This window comes from Eschrichtius robustus, chromosome 12 (assembly GCF_028021215.1).
Source record: "Eschrichtius robustus isolate mEscRob2 chromosome 12, mEscRob2.pri, whole genome shotgun sequence".
NCBI lineage: Eukaryota > Metazoa > Chordata > Mammalia > Artiodactyla > Eschrichtiidae > Eschrichtius > Eschrichtius robustus.
This window is the reverse complement of record NC_090835.1, coordinates 4,877,260-4,892,858: the sequence shown is the minus strand read 5'-3', so window position 1 is coordinate 4,892,858 and position 15,599 is coordinate 4,877,260. Positions and strand designations below refer to the sequence as shown.

General features: G+C 38.8%; 1 protein-coding gene across 1 annotated transcript in view; it reads right to left on the bottom strand.

Annotated features, from left to right (window-relative positions):
• The window catches only part of RAF1 (Raf-1 proto-oncogene, serine/threonine kinase), a 71,922-nt gene extending 56,836 nt beyond the window's left edge, over window positions 1–15,086 (bottom strand). The window contains exon 1 of the mRNA XM_068557261.1: window positions 14,734–15,086. The gene's annotated coding sequence lies outside the window, so the exon portion shown is untranslated. The remainder of the gene's footprint in view (window positions 1–14,733) is intronic.
• Window positions 15,087–15,599: the final 513 nt, after the last annotated feature.

Here is a 15,599-nt window from a genome sequence, read left to right as displayed (position 1 = left end):
AGACTGTTTCAGGTGCAAGATTGTTAGGGAGCAGCACACGTACAAAGTACTATTAAAGAGCCCCAGGACAAGTCAAATCTGATAAGATCACAATTATGAAAATACCAGTATTTAGGGTATAATTTTTTTAAGGGATTTGAGTCCGATGCTTAAGGTCCATCTACCACCTTAAAGCCTAATCTGAGGCATAAATGTTTGACTGGAAATGTTATTCTATCAACTTCTGGAGATACCTCAGCAGAGCACTCACTCAACATTCCTCATCCATTGTCTTGTCACAGTTACTCTCCCGAAGGGTTAAAGGGCTGAAGGGTTAGACGCCTTTGGACCATGGTAAGAAAAACCAATTATAACAACCCTGATTAATTCAGGAAGCTCTTCAGGAGTTCAGTGTGCAAGAATCAAAAAGTCCTAAAACTTCTGCCTAAAAGAGTCAAGAAGCAGTTGGGCAAACTTGGGGCTAAGGATGACTTTGTTTCACCCTCTCCCTACCTCAGCCAAGCCAAACAGCCAAATAAATTTTACTATCCCTTCCTGACTAGGGAAACACACACACACACACACACACACACACACACACACACACACAACAATGTAAATATTTTCAGAGACATTTTGAATTTTCTTCAAAATGCCTCAGCAAATCAGTATTTAAAATCAGTTTAAAAAAAAACCCTCACTTTTGAGTTTTTATTCAAATATTGCTATCTTTTATTTCACTTAAAAATATTAAAGTGGTAGAGCAAAAAACACCTATGGCAACTAGCACTTTGGCGTTAAATGAGATTTTAAAGAAATTCTTAATCTACCTAAAATCTAGTTCGTGAGAATGTAGCAACGCATTCTGTGGTTGAGATTGATTGCAGAAAGTTTACTTCAAACAGGACAGCTTAAAATTTCATAGAACTTTACAGTTTATTCCTCTCCACTATCTCATAGTGCTGTTAGAATTAAACAGGCTAAAAGCAGGTATTATTCCTCTTTGTAGATAAAGAAAATGTGAAGTTCAAAAGATTTAGTGACAATAAGGGAAGCAAAACAATTCAGGTCCTCAGACTCTTAAATTACATCTCTATTTTAACACACGGATTTAAAACACAAAAAATAATTATTTAACATTGTTACTATTATACTACTTTGAAATAATTACTGTTTATTGTTTATAAGTAATGCATCGGACCTGTATGTGGAAGAAAGGAAAATAAGTTTTATATATCATAAGCAATTTAAATTTACTTCATATTTAAGAGATTTTTACATCATTTCTAAATAATAAATGATTTAGTTCAAATTACCTTAGAGTAGTTGTATTACTAATGCTTTTTCTCACATGACCTTTCTTCTTATCCACTAAATGATACAGAAGAGAGAATGTATGAAATATATAATCTTTTATTCAGAAAGCTAACTCTTATAATCTGCAGCAAATAGATAAGGATTTAAAACAAACATAATGAAGTCTACATTGCTTTTTACAGCTCTGTAGCTCAGGGGTTAGAGCACCGGTCTTGTAAATTGCCTTTAAGTCATTCTTCTTTATCTTCAATCCAAAATTTTTCTCCCCAGAGTTGGTAATAAATATAGCTTAGATAAAATAAAATCTCCATGTAATTAGAAGACTGCTGAACTACAAACCATGACTCACTATTTCTGAAGATTAGTCAATACAAAAGAATTCTTATACATCAAAATAACCTGGGCACTGCCCTAGAGTTAAAATTCTGTTGTAGTATTATCTAGCTGCTGTGAGTTTCTCCTTGGTTTGAAAGCAGAGAAAGGAGGAGGAGGAACTGGTAGCAAGAGCTTTAAAAGACTACGACTGGCCATAACTGACCTGAATCCACTACGGTGCCTATAGTTTTAAACAGCCTTTGACTTATGACACCTAAACTTAAGATATACTTGTATTTCATTCTCCTCTACTCAGCATGTTTTGTAAGATGTGAGAATTAAATAACACGTGAAACACACAGTGTTGGCCTAAGACAGTAAATGTTCCCTATTATCATGATATACAACAATCAGGAACTCTTCTAGATAGCCCTTAAACCTCCAGCCTGGGTTTTTCTGAGTTCAAAGCCTAAAGCTCTTAACCGCTACTGGTACTGTGTTCCAAAATTAAGTCCCAGGTTCCAAAATACAGATCAACTGTTTAGCTCTCACATTACTTGGGGGAATAACACTGGCCATATGCTATCTTGTTCATTTGATCTTTGCAAATTGTCTCCATATTCCCAGAGATCCTCTGCAGAGACTGCATGGAGTAATAATTCCAGATGCTTTACCCATTAGACTATAACTTGGAACCTGTGAGTAACATCGGCACGCTCCTAAATTACCTACAATTAACCAATGTAACTTTTTGGAAAATACCTCTCTCTCTGCTTGGATTTATCATTTCCTCAAAAAGCTTATTTTTTTCCCCATGATAGGAGAAATTAGACAAGATTTACTATCAAAGTGAAATAAACCAAATGCTATGTACAACTTACAGTGACAATGCTTAAAAGACAAGTAAAATACCCTATTTCACTGTTCTTTAAGTAAAATAGTTAGAAGTAGCTCTATTAACTATATATGGTATACAACTTTATTTGAAGTATATGTCAATTTATATTTTTATCAGTTAATTAAAATATTCTAACTCTGTATCTTCCTGGTAAATCAGAAAATTTGAAAACAGGCTAAGAGTATAGAGTAGGAGAAATGGTAGCAATGAAATAAACTTAGTTCATTAATTTTTAATAACTCCAACAGCCATTCTGATCAGAACACTAACACTATTCCAAAGACTTATATCTACTCAGTTTTGATTACTTAATTGTCTAATGAACCTTTAAAATTACAAAAGCCAATAAATCATTTCAGAAATCTTTCCACTAAGCTCACTCTTCAGAGTATTACCTATCATATAAAATTCTAAGCATCTTAAACATTCCCCTAAGAACTGGCAAAATTTGCACAGAAGACTGTCCAGAGAGGGAAGTCTCCCCATTAAATGGTAAATGTTTAAGATAAAACATTAGACGGGTATCCCCAATCACTCCAAACTTTAGATTAAAGGCTTCAGTGTGAGCCCACAATTGTTTTATACAAGTGATTAAAAGTTCCTAGAACTTTATGAAATATTGATTAGTGGTGGAGAGAAACACATTTTGGAAAGAAGAATACTTTTTTTTTTTTTAAACTTATTTTTGGCTGCATTAGGTCTTCATTGCTGCATGCGGGCTTTCTTTAGTTGCGTTGAGCAGGGGCTACTCTTCATTGCGATGCATGGGCTTCTTATTGCGGTGGCTTCTCTTGTTGCAGAGCACCAGCTCCAGGTGTGCAGGCTTCAGTAGTTGTGGCACACAGACTCAGTAGTTGTGGCACACTGGCTTAGTTGCTCCATGGCATGTGGGATATTCCCGGACCAGGGCTTGAACCGGTGTCCCCTGCACTGGCAGGCAGATTCTTAACCACTGCACCACCAGGAAAGCCCCAAGAAGAATACTTCTTAAAGTGCTATTTTAAACTAAATCCCTAAATTAATTATGTAAGATTTGAAGAAAAGTTTTCACATACAAAGTCATAACAAAGGGATTATCATCTTACAGAAAAAAAGTAATGGAAGTAATTATTTCTACTCAAGTCAAAAAAAGTTTAGGAAAGAACTCTTCAGAAGGGATACCTCTGAAGGATTTATGAAAAGTAAGTACTTGGAAGAGGCAAATTTGATGAAGACTTGATCCTGGCCCTCAATAAATTTATAATTTAGATGAAGAAGTAATACAGGGATGAAGTGGGGTTAATCATATAAGGCCTATAAGAAGGAAATAGAACTACTCTAAGTCATAAAGAAAATTATAAGGCAGACGGCATTCCCAGAAACCTAACAATAACAGTAAGTTTGCATCACATCTAGAATTTAAATTCTAAGGTGCTCATAGGATGTAGGATGAAGTCAAAACTAACCCAGAAAATCTCTCTCTCTTTAATCTCTCCTTAAGTAGATGGTCTATACTTAGGGTATTTACGCCATCTATCTCTGTGTTTCTTCCTCTTTAAAATAAGGATCACAATGTACCTACATCTTCAGGCTGATGGGAAGATTAAATGAGCTAAGGTAAACTCTCAGAAGAACCTGGCATATAGTAGTTAAATCAACAAAGGTAAGCTATTATCTTTAGGGACCTTTTTTTAAAAATGTATCTTTAGACAAAACAATCACACTCAATTGTGAGATGGTCAAACTATAAGGCTTGGGAGAATTGAGAATGACAAAAGAATAGATTCACTTTCTTCAACTGCAATCAAAATCTCACAAGAACATATACTCAGTATGAGGAATTGTGGCTAAAATTGCCTGCATTATTAAAACACTTTTCTTGGCAGGGCAAAAACATAGTTGAATACTCGTTTTTTGTTTGGTTGTTTTGTTTGTTTGTTTTTGCCGCACCAGGTGGCTTGTGGGATCTTAGCTCCCTGACCAGGGGCTGAACACTGAGCAGTGAGAGAGCAAGAGTCCGAACCACTGGACCGCCAGGGAATTTCCTACTCGTATTTTAATGTATTTGTAATGTGACTTCACTCTTCATTTCTCCTTTAAGCTCATCCCTTTGTTCAATCCAGCCTTGGTCCATCTGAGAGACTGGGTGATCAATTTTTCAAGATTACTCCAAGCTTCCTTTAAGGATTAAGTGTTTTGTTTTGTTTCGTTTTAATTCAGTTGGTCACACAACACTGGAAAAAACCCACCCTCGCACATAAAAAGTTTCTGCTGAACAGAAACACTCAAACGCTTAAATAAAATGTCATCTTGTCCAAGCTAGGAAACAATAATATGTCTAGTTTGGAAATGGCTTAGCTACAGTTTCCCAACCAGTTCAAAAGGGCACTCTGATGCACTGCAAGGTGGTGTGTGTGTCAATATTTTGAGTTTCCTCACCCCTCTTTCTCAATTTCTGACCACAAACTGGTAACTTCATCAGATGACTGGCCAGCATACACGAACATGAAAAAATGTGATACTCTACCCTTGTAATAGTTAGCAAGCAGGGCTGCCCGAGTTTAGAAAAGAGTCTAACTTTTTAAAAGGATAATTAATTTTAAAACAAGTTAATCAGCTAGTTCAAACAATTATGTTAAAGCAATCAGTTCCACAATGAAAGACATCTGGAGCCAATTTTATTTTTAACTCTTAGTATTTTCATTTTAAGTCACTTTGTCTGAACTCTTTTTTAACCCAAGTTTTACTTTTCATCTCCAAATCAGTCATTGCTTCTTCATTTAGGCAGCAACTGCTCATTTTTAAATGAACAGAGCCATTTACAAAGTAAAACCATTAACACAAGCATGAAAATATATCAATACAATGCACAAATAAAATATGGTTTAGGAATGATCATTCTGATGGCTGGGTAATAATGAAGTAAAAAACGCCTAGTCAGTGGAAGGGGAAGGAGAGGAAATAAAAACCATGCAGACATCTCACCCTGCTAATAAGTTAATGCCTGGAAACACTGACTTAACCTTGTACCAATAACTTCTGTTCCACATAAAAGGCATCAATTTTAGTGGCAAGTCCTGCATAATCAACAAGTGACTTAAAAAACAGCATTACTTTCCTCAAAAATAAAGACATGAAATATAAAATAAGTGAATCCACTATTCTGCACACTGGCATCTCTCAATTGGGCAGACACTGAGATTTATCCTCAAGATAGGAGGTACTCCTTCAGGTTTACAACCTTGCCAAAGCTATTTCAAGAAGTAACCATCTGATTCGGCCATTTCTCCTACAATTCCTTCTGGAGTCGATGGCTTTCATACACAGAAAGATTCCCTAGTCTTCAATGATACCCCCAAAGGTAATCAATCACCTTGCTTGTTTTAAGAACTAGTTACAACTACAATAAGGTATACCTGTAAAACTGATAGTATCACTTGTTTCCCAGAAAATATTTTAAATCAACTTTTCAAGAATAATTTTCTTAAAACAAGGACATGTGCAGAAGTTTTCTCTGTAAATTAGACCATTAATTCATTAAAGCCCTAAATTATACCCAGCTACTTTCCCACAGGAGCAAAAAAACAAAATATGAAAATGTAACCTATGTAATTATACACCAAAGTCTGAATGCCTTAAGGAAAAGAACTATACGCATTTCCTACATCTTGTTATACTCCATCATCCAGTACAGTACCTCGCACAAAATTAGATGCTTAAATTCAGAATAAAATATTAATGGAGAAAAGCTATAATTACAATATTTATCCTAATTCTTTTCCATGGATATTGAATCACTATCTACCACATAAAAGTACTGATATATACAATCCAAAGAACCAGAATGCCTCTCTGTATACTGCAACCTGGCAGAGAACTGAGTGGAAAAGTATAAGAAACACTATCATTTAACGATTTCTAAGAATCTATTTCAACTGCTAGCTGCTTCGAAGAATATAAAGTTCAGAAAGACAGCCCTTGCCTTCCAAGAGTTTTTAAAGTAAAAGAAAAAAAATCATCATTTCCCAGAGACTGACTATGTGCTATGAGCTTTCAGGATGACAAAGAGGCCTACAACAAGATGTGACAGCTTTTTTTTGTGGTGATGGGTGGGGGGGGAGAGGGGTAACTTCTTAAGAAAACTATAAGAATTCGGAGCGTGAAAAGGTCACTTATAGTTCGAGTGGAGGAAGAGATAGACAATAAAGAATAATTTCATTGTAATATTTGAACTTGAAGGGGTAGCATTTTAATAGACGCATGTAAATGTTTTTCTTTATAAAAATGGAATCTTAGGTACATATTTTAGTACCCTACTTTTTTCACTTAATATATCTTACCACCCAGGATTAACTGAAATCATCGTTTACAGGTTAACTGAACACATTTTAGATTAAAAGGGGATGAGGGTAGGGACTACCCTGGCGGTCCAGTGGTTAAGACTCCTCGCTTCCAATGCAAGGAGCTCGGGTCTGATCCCTGGTTGGGGAGCTAAGATCCCACATGCCACGCGGCCGCCAAGAAAATTAAAGAAAAAAAAAGCGGGGGAAAATGAGGGTACAAAGAAGGTAACTACAACAACTATATGTACCAGCTTACCAAAAAACTTTTTTTTTCAAAAAATGAGTCACTAATTGTGTAATTAACTTATCTCTTTCAAGAACATTGTATACAAATACATTCATAAAGAAGGAAAAAGTCCATCAGATGCAAATACAGCCAACTTCCTAAACTTCTGGTTTGACCATTCGATCTAATCAGCAGTAAGAAAAAAGCCTAGAGCCACTTCACATCCATTAGGACAGTTACTATCAAAAAACAGAAAATAACAAGTGTTAGCAAGGATACAGAGAAATTGAAACTCTCATGCATTGCTGGTGGGAATATCTAATGGTTCAGTTGCTGTGGAAAATAATTTGGCAGTTCCTCAAAAAGTTAAACAGAATTACCATATGATCAGCAATTCCACTCCTGGGTATATATATACTAAAAAGAAATAAAAGCAGAGACTCAAATAGATACTTGTAAACCAGTGTTCATAGCATCAATATTCACAAAAGCCAAAAGGTGGAAGCCAAAAGCCCATCAACTATTGAATGGATAAATAAAATATTTTATGTGTGCACACACGGGAGCATACACATACACACACACACATAATGGAATATTATTCAACCATAAAAAGGAATAAAATTCTCACACACAGTATAATATGTACGAACTCTGAAAACACAGTAAGTGAAATAAACCAGATACAAAACTATAAATATTGTATGATTCCCCTTATATGAGATACTTGGACTAGGCAAATTCACAGATAAAAGTAGAATAGAGTTTACCAGAGGCTGGAGGTAGGGAGGAATGGGGAGTTATTGTATAACTGTTACAGGGTTCTTCTGTTTGGGATGATGAAAAAGTTCTGGAAAAAGATTAGTGGTCATGGTTGCACAACACTATGAATGCACTTAATGCCACTGAATAATACACTTAAATATGGTTAAAATGGTATATTTTATATTTTGTATAAGTTACCACCACCACTGCCGCCACCCCCAAAAAAAGCCTAAAGGGCCCATTTTGCATTGTCAGACAGCTAGATAAATACTAGTCATGAAGGACATATCTATTCTCACATTCACACTTCTCTAATTCCAGTCCAGACTAAGATCAAGGAAGGCAGAAGAGTATGATTTATCCCCTCATTCTCTCTGGCTAAAACTTTCCTCCACGTATAAAGCCTATGAATGCAGAAGAAAATAGCAAGTATGGCAAGAGTGGCTTGAACCAATGAGTCAGCAAGCTGTCAAAGCAGGCAAATGTCCTCAAGGAGCTGGCAGTGAGAACCCAGAGCACTCTACTGATAAAGCAAAATAGAAGGGAAAGCTAAACAAGCTAATTCCTTCAACAGATGTCCTAAGTTACAAAGTTCTGAGTATGAGTTTAGTAAGTAGTATACCCTCTTAATTGTAAGCATTTGTGTGTGGTGGGCAGTAGGAAGGAACTAAATCCACAGGTGATTAACCTGTGAATCTCTACTCATGCAATTAATGTTTATTACATAATCCAGAGAAACTTTTAAGAACTAGAGATTTATAAACAAGACATGGCTCAGCTCTAAGGAGCTTAAGTTTAGCCGTAGATGTAAGACATCTACACAAAAAATTCAATTCAATAAACATCATTTAGCACCTTACATTCAACAAATTGAACTGAAATCAGGGGGGCCAGCCACTGTGCTAAACTCTGGGTATTCAAAGATGACTAAGATACAGTCCTCTGAGAAAAGATGAGAGGTAAACAAATACTTTAATAAAATATCAATACGTCACAATAAATACATATAAAGTCTACAGTGCACGGTACCAAAAAGTACATACACAAACCGTGTTAAGTTTAAATAAAAGGTCTTATTATAAAACCTAATATTAAATGTGGTAATTTAGATTCAATGCTTTCACCAAAGCACACAGGCCTGATCCCTCAGCCTCTCAAACTTTTTCACAAATATCAATAAAGAAGGACTTGCACATTGACTACAAAGCGTTAGTTTGACTTGATAACCTAATGGGATGATAAGCTCACAAATGACTATATGATAAAGACCATAAGAAAAATAAATGTAAGGGTTTTAAGGTGGGGTTCAAAGAAGGAAACAATGAGTGAGAAGAAGAGAAAAAGATCGGGAAATGATATTTAGAAGATGGTGTTCAAAATGACTCTTAAAAGAGGAACAGATAAAAGTGAGGAAATCCTGTGAATCTCTCCTCATTAGATAAGGTCGCTGAAGGCAGGAGCTTGCCTAATTCACCCTCCACCACACTAGCCTGCTGCACCTACTTAGGTGCTAAAAAAAATGGCTTCTGAATTCCACTGAAGATAGTAAGAGGAATCCACATTAGCAAGACATAGAAGCAAGAACTGTACGCTTAGTCTGAAAAGCAATGGAGACTCCTGGACAATCTGCCAAAGGAAGTAAGGCCAGCACATCTACACTTGTATATTCTTGTATCATCACAAAACAGGATACATAAGAACCCCATAACATATTTCCCTCCATGAAAAAAAGCTGGGTATCTGGGAAACAAAGGGGAAAGTAGAATTACTCTGCACAGCATAACTTTCTGTATCCTTTGAATTTTGTAGCATGTGACTGTACTATCTATACAAAAAATTAATAAAACTTAATTTTTAAGATTCTACACATTTAAAAAGTGAATCTGGCAATAACGTGAAAAGGGAAGAAACAAGAAAAAGGAGTTCAATTCAGAGGTTCTAACAACAGTCAAGGCAAATACAGCATAAAAGCCTGAACTAATCTGGAGGAAGTAGAAAACAGGTGAAAGAAGCTCAAAAATATAGTTGTCAATGTAATCTGAGAGTGACTGAATGTTTGGAGGGACGTAACGGCCCACACCATGAATAGAATTTAACTTTATTATATGTATTTTTCTATTATAAAACAATATATTCAGAGAATATGAAGAGTATAAAGAGGAACATTATCCATATTTCTACTGTTTAACAACCACTGTTAACATCTACATGTGTTTTCTTCCTATGGGTAGGTTTTGAGTTTTTTTAAAAAGCTTGAGATATAATTTACATACCATACAACTCACCCATTTAAAGTGTACAATTCAATGGCTTTTATTATACTCACAGAGTTGTGCATTCACCTCCACAATCAATTTTAGAACATTTTCAATACTTCAAAAATGAAACCCCTGTCACAGTCACTGCCCATTGCCCACTCCCTCCAGCCACTGGCAACCACTAATCTACTTTCTCTGCAGATTTGCCTATTCTGGACACTCCATATAAAAGGAATCATACAATATGTGGTCTTTTCTGACTAGCTTCTTTCATTTAACATAATGTTTGCAAGGTTTATACATATTGGAGAATGTATCAGTACATCATTTCTTTTTATTACTGAGTAATAATATTCCATTGTATTATGTTTTGTTTTTTAACACAACTGTAATCATTCGGATATAGCATTTCCCGTGTCATAAATGCTTCATATACGCCATAGTTAATGAAAAGCATAGGGCTCCATAAGCGGCTGTACCACAGTTTACTTAATCATTTTATTATTGTAGTACATTTGAACTTTTTCTAGTTTTTTCTACTGTAAACAAACTTTCTTAAATGCAAATGGGAGTTCCTTTCTGAATGATCTATCTGGATCCAGGGAAATGCCTCTCCCAAAAGCTCTGAGCTTCCTAATGAGATTTGCCACAGAGAACAAGAATCATGTTCTTCTAAGGAAAACTCAGTATTTCATCTACCCCAAACCTAGCTAAAGGACAGATGTTAAAAGCTATCTGAGATTGAAAAGTATGCCTCCATAAAACCCAGATTAAGAATGTCATAACTTTAAAGACCTATTAACATAGTTAAACATCAACTGGCCTGATTCTTCCATCAGAAATGTTTATGGGTGGAAAAAGGTAAATACTTTGTCCAAATATGATGCCTAGAAAGAAGTAGCTTCAAAGAAATCAGACTACTTTTGCCTTCCTTAGCAGGTTGGAAGAAAATAAACAGGAGACAACATCTTGACTACAACAGTAAAGATGTACTTACTCTTGCTACTGGATGATAGTAAGTGAAACCCAACAGGTAGAAAGATGTCATTGGTATAGTCTACAAGGGTCCTCAGAAGCAATTAGACATACTTGGTTCCCTAAAACACTGTCATTGCCTGCAGCTTCCCATTCATTAACCAAAAATGTAAACAATTTCTAAATCACAAAGGTTTTGATTCCAAACTAGTTTTAGGGCTGTTAATCCCCACCCAGTAAAATCCCTTAGAATCTGATCTAAAAATAAAACTCTGTGTCAAGTATTCCTCAAGAAAAACTATGTACACTGATTGGAATGTGAAGCAATTAACACACTTCTTGAGTGATTTGCCAAAGAGACTTGAGATAGCTTGGGCCAAAACCAGTAACAAAGGAACAACACCCATCTGACATTTTCCTTGGTTAAACTGACATTCTAGGAGTAGTTTTAGAAGAAATGCTAACAGATCTGAAGTTAACTACTAAAATCATTGCGAGCTACACAAGTATTCTCGGAGAAAAGGAGGAACAGAATGACTCAACCACTGTAAAATTAAAGATGAAAACTTTGATATGTAATTAAGGAATTTTTACTCACAACTTTAAGGCAAGAATAAAATACCCAGACATTACTATCCTGAGTATTATAGGCAAGGTAGTTAAGCCCTATACCAGAAATACTAACTGAATTATAACACAAATATCTCGTATCACATTTTCAACCTGGTCAGTTTAGCAAATAAGCATTCTTATACATCCAGACACATACATAAATATAAACACACTCTCTCACACACACCCCAACCTAAATCCTAAACAACCTTATCCTAAATGAACCCAAGTGTTCTTTCATTTCCCAATTAATTTAGCCAAGGTGAGCAATTTTCCAACTACAGACATTTGTTACGGAGAACTGACTTCCATGACACGCACAATTTAAAAAACAGAAGACCTTTTAATAAATCAAAGCTCGATTTTGTGGTTTCATTAACTCCCGTCCTGCTGCCACATTAGTCCACTGCCTTTCAAAGGCAATATTTAAAATTCTCTTCTGCAAGTCAACATTAAGGCATGCTGTTTGGCTAACAAGCTTCTCCCAAAACCAGGATTATTATGTATGGCCTACTATGTTAACATGCAAACAAAAGCACTCTCCCTTGTAACATTTTTCTACTTTTAGGCAATAGGTTATTAACAAAGTTTTATCTGGAATTAAAATGTGATAGAATCATGCACCTACTACTAACAGGCTATTTGAAATAGTAATTTCAAGTTATTAATTATATTTTCCATTTAATAAATAATCTGGTGCTTCTGGAAAAGTCAAATTCAACTTCCAAGAAGTTGTTTCATCTTCAGAGCAAACTCCTACTTTGGATTTCACAAACGGCATGTTTTAAACTAAAAGCAACCAGTCTCAAAGCAGTTATAATACAATACTTAATGTTTAACCATTCTGCATTTCATCTTTTAGATACTTTTCATCATAAGTGACCAGCTTAACCTGCTTCTCACTGTTTTCTTCTGCTAAACCAAATCCCATAAAATATGTTCTAATGTGTATGCCTTCAAAGTAGAAGGCTTGAGTGAAATACATCTTTTAAACTATCTGACAAGAGTTTAACAAGACTAAGCAGTTCCACTACAACTTACCATCACAAACACCACATACCTAAAAGATAAGCTTTTACAACAGAAAGAGTAACAGGTTAATTTTCCCAAGTATCCAGCGTTCAACTGGGTCAAACGTCTCTGCTGCATTTTCAACAGCTTATCCCTTGAAGCGATAAGGGTGAAAACAAGCCAAAAGGTTCTTCAGTGGTATATAATCATCACAACCCAAGAAAGATTTAGGAACTGCTAGATGAAGTCTGTTAATACCATAATCACTTTAGCATAAACATTAATCACAATACAGATCTTTGGGGAAAATTATGTTCATAGAGCTAAAGACTTTATAACAGAATTGGAATCCACGGAATCAATCCAAAGAAACAGTTTACTATATAAAACATTTACTTAACTAAAAATACTCACTTGCATTCTACAATTTTTCAGATGTTTCATATCATCTGCCAATTTCTAAATGACTGGGGAGCATGGTTTACATTGTCAACAGCCACTGAAAATGTAGTATCAGTAGAGTGTACTACATTTATAAAATCAACATTTTTGTTAGCAAGTGTAACTTTAGAAGAAACGTTTGCAAGAATCCCTAGGAATATGAGTTCAGTTCGTTCACCACAGTGCAAGTACAAAACATTTGACATAAAGCCCTTATCAAAATGTTAACTGGGTTTAACAAAGTCAATCTGTGCAATTACTATCAGCTTTAACATCAAGAGAAGGAGGAAATAAAGTTATCAGCAAGAAAAGAGAATTAGCAACACTCGTTTAAAATAATCCCAATTAAATCAACTAGTTCACTATCTTCAACAAAGATCCTCCACAAGCTAGCCAACTTTTGTTTCAGACCCTAATCTCCCACCACTTCCTTCCTGCACCCCAGACTGCTTGCTGCTCCCCAAACTCCTGCACGTCTCCGTGCCTTTGTACCAGCTGTTCCCCCAACTTAGCATGCTCTCCCCTCCTCCTCACCTGATGAGCACTTACTCATCAGCCCAAACCTCAGCACAAAAGTCCCCTCCAGTCTACAAGCTTCCTCAACGCCCCCAGGCAAAACTAGTTGTTCCAAATCCCAAGACACTTGGTAAATCCATCCCAATCACAGCGCATTGTGTTCATGCCTCGGGAGCTAACAGAGGGCAGACTCCCTCCACTCAGCCCGGAGAGGACGAATCAGGCAGAAATGATGAACGTGCGCTGAATCCATTCCCTACTTAGACTGGGTGATCCTCTAGAACCCGGTCACATCTCGAGGAGACACAGGAGACCCTATCATTCTTCCCACCAGAGAATGAATACCAGGAGGCACACCCAGAGCCCTTGAAAGAGAACAATGAATGAACACAGCCGCCTCGCCTCTCCTGATGTCCAAACTCCTCTCTCTGGGCATCGACTAGCTCTGCAGAGCCTCTGCAGCTGCAGAACTGAAGCGTCCTGGAGGCTCTCACTTCACACACAAGAGCCCTGGATCTTCATTCCAAAGCATCCCGGGGCCAATCGTCAGTATAAGCATCGCAAATGTCTCATTAAGTACCCGCAGAGTCCTGAGACCCAAGGGGAGGCCCCTATGCCTTTGTGGTGGGGCACCGACCTATTTCCTCCTCCCGTCCCCGACTGCTCTCATCTTCCGGAAAAGGGTGTCACTTACTTGAGAGAAGATGCAAGCCCGGGTCCCCCACTCCGCGGCCAAAAAGACATTAGCCCATCTGAGTGACAACACAGATCCGAGACGGCTCTGGGCGGTTTTTCCCGTGGCCAAAATATAAGGAATGTGCACCGGGTACAGGAGTGGTGCCGGCACGTTTCCCCAAAACACAAGGAAACCTGAGTGGGGATGCGGGAACTCGGCTCGCCGGCCATGACACCGGGCCCCAGGGCCCCCGCCCGCCCAGCGCCACCCGGGGTGACAGCGGCCTGGCCCGGGCCCTCCGCCCGGCAGCCGCGGGGCCGCTCCGTCAGCGCCGCCTTGGCCGGGCCTCCGGGGAACACGGCCCCCTCAGCCCCGCCGCCGCCCGGCTCCCCCGGCATCCCGGGCCCGGCCCTGCAGCCTACCTGAGGGAGCCCGGCCGCCTCTGTGTCCAGTCGTCCGGCTGTGGCGTCTGGTCCGCTCCTCCTCCCCGCGGCGGGTGAGGGAGCGGGAGGCGGTCACATTCGGCGCGTCCCCAGCCCAGGGGACGGGGCCCCGGGCAGCCCTCGCATCGTCGCTCTCGCACTCCGCGCCTCAGGGCACACACCCCAAAGCCCGGCCAGCTGGCCCTCTCCGGGGCCCAAGAACAGCGGCAGGGAAGCCTTCGCTTCTCACGCTCTTTCTCGTCTTACTCCCGCCATCTAAGATGGCGGCCCCAGCGCCCGCACTGAAGACGCTTTCGGACGGCCCCGGCAAGCGAGCGCTCCACTCGGTGCTCCTCCTCCCGACCTGCGACGCCGCCAGCTCTCTGCTTCTGCGCGAGCCCGCCTGCCGGCCGACTTCAAACTTGGCTCGGGTATCCATCGCTCTGGCCTGAACTCAGGCCCCACCTCCCAGGGGGCGTGGCCTCGCCATCTCGCTGGTCGCCATTTCAGAGCGGTGAAGGCAGTAGGGCGGGTCCTCTCTGGCCCCGGATTGGCAGTCGGGAAGGGCCAGGGTTTGGCTGTCCCAAAGGGGCCTGAGAATTGGCGAGGGGAGGAAGGCCAGCTTGCCGGCATCTCGAGGCCCAGAGATAACCAGATGTGCCCGAGGACGCATAGCATAGAGGACCGTGTCCACCTTTGGCCCGTCCTCCCTGGAGTCGGACACATCAAGTGGCAAATCGCAGCCCATCATGTGGGAAAGTCCCTAAAGTTTTCTCAGTTTCCTCATCTGTAAAGTGAGGGTTCCTTTTCCCCCGTCAGACTGGCAAAAAGTTTAAAAGACTGATAATATCCAATCTGGTGCAAGA